Source organism: Salmo salar, chromosome 18 (genome assembly GCF_965601325.2).
Source record: "Salmo salar chromosome 18, fSalSal1, whole genome shotgun sequence".
Taxonomy (NCBI): Eukaryota; Metazoa; Chordata; class Actinopteri; order Salmoniformes; family Salmonidae; genus Salmo; species Salmo salar.
Genome location: NC_138308.1, coordinates 867,722 through 870,000, shown reverse-complemented (window position 1 = coordinate 870,000; position 2,279 = coordinate 867,722).

The following is a 2,279-nucleotide window of genomic DNA, read 5'->3' as shown; positions in this document are numbered from 1 at the left end:
ATGAGGAGATATAGGAGGAATATAGGATATAGATCTATATAGAGCAGCTACTGATGAGGAGATATAGGAGGAATATAGGATATAGATCATCTACTGATGAGGAGATATAGGAGGAATATAGGATATAGATCTATATAGAGCAGCTACTGATGAGGAGATATAGGAGGAATATAGGATATAGATCTATATAGAGCAGCTACTGATGAGGAGCTATAGGAGGAATATAGGATATAGATCATCTACTGATGAGGAGATATAGGAGGAATATAGGATATAGATCTATATAGAGCAGCTACTGATGAGGAGATATAGGAGGAATATAGGATATAGATCTATATAGAGCAGCTACTGATGAGGAGCTATAGGAGGAATATAGGATATAGATCTATATAGAGCAGCTACTGATGAGGAGATATAGGAGGAATATAGGATATAGATCTATATAGAGTCATGCTACTGATGAGGAGATATAGGAGGAATATAGGATATAGATCATCTACTGATGAGGAGATATAGGAGGAATATAGGATATAGATCTATATAGAGCAGCTACTGATGAGGAGCTATAGGAGGAATATAGGATATAGATCTATATAGAGCAGCTACTGATGAGGAGCTATAGGAGGAATATAGGATATAGATCTATATAGAGCAGCTACTGATGAGGAGATATAGGAGGAATATAGGATATAGATCTATATAGAGCAGCTACTGATGAGGAGATATAGGAGGAATATAGGATATAGATCTATATAGAGCATCTACTGATGAGGAGATATAGGAGGAATATAGGATATAGATAATCTACTGATGAGGAGATATAGGAGGAATATAGGATATAGATCTATATAGAGCAGCTACTGATGAGGAGATATAGGAGGAATATAGGATATAGATCATCTACTGATGAGGAGATATAGGAGGAATATAGGATATAGATCTATATAGAGCATCTACTGATGAGGAGATATAGGAGGAATATAGGATATAGATCTATATAGAGCATCTACTGATGAGGAGATATAGGAGGAATATAGGATATAGATCATCTACTGATGAGGAGATATAGGAGGAATATAGGATATAGATCTATATAGAGCAGCTACTGATGAGGAGCTATAGGAGGAATATAGGATATAGATCTATATAGAGCAGCTACTGATGAGGAGATATAGGAGGAATATAGGATATAGATCATCTACTGATGAGGAGATATAGGAGGAATATAGGATATAGATCTATATAGAGCAGCTACTGATGAGGAGATATAGGAGGAATATAGGATATAGATCTATATAGAGCAGCTACTGATGAGGAGCTATAGGAGGAATATAGGATATAGATCATCTACTGATGAGGAGATATAGGAGGAATATAGGATATAGATCTATATAGAGCAGCTACTGATGAGGAGATATAGGAGGAATATAGGATATAGATCACACACTAACATCTACCTACACATTGACTCTGTACCGGTACCCCCTGTATATAGCCTCCACATTGACTCTGTACCGGTACCCCCTGTATATAGCCTCCACATTGACTCTGTACCGGTACCCCCTGTATATAGCCTCCACATTGACTCTGTACCGGTACCCCCTGTATATAGCCTCCACATTGACTCTGTACCGGTACCCCCTGTATATAGCCTCCACATTGACTCTGTACCGGTACCCCCTGTATATAGCCTCCACATTGACTCTGTACCGGTACCCCCTGTATATAGCCTCCACATTGACTCTGTACCGGTACCCCCTGTATATAGCCTCCACATTGACTCTGTACCGGTACCCCCTGTATATAGCCTCCACATTGACTCTGTACCGGTACCCCCTGTATATAGCCTCCACATTGACTCTGTACCGGTACCCCCTGTATATAGCCTCCACATTGACTCTGTACCGGTACCCCCTGTATATAGCCTCCACATTGACTCTGTACCGGTACTCCCCTGTATATACTACACTATTGTATTCAGCGTTTCACTGTGAGGTCTACTACACCTGTTGTATTCAGCATTTCACTGTAAGGTCTACTACCCCTGTTGTATTCAGCATTTCACTGTGAGGTCTACTACACCTGTTGTATTCAGCATTTCACTGTAAGGTCTACTACACCTGTTGTATTCAGCATTTCACTGTGAGGTCTACTACACCTGTTGTATTCAGCATTTCACTGTGAGGTCTACTACACCTGTTGTATTCAGCATTTCACTGTGAGGTCTACTACACCTGTTGTATTCAGCATTTCACTGTGAGGTCTACTACACCTGTTGT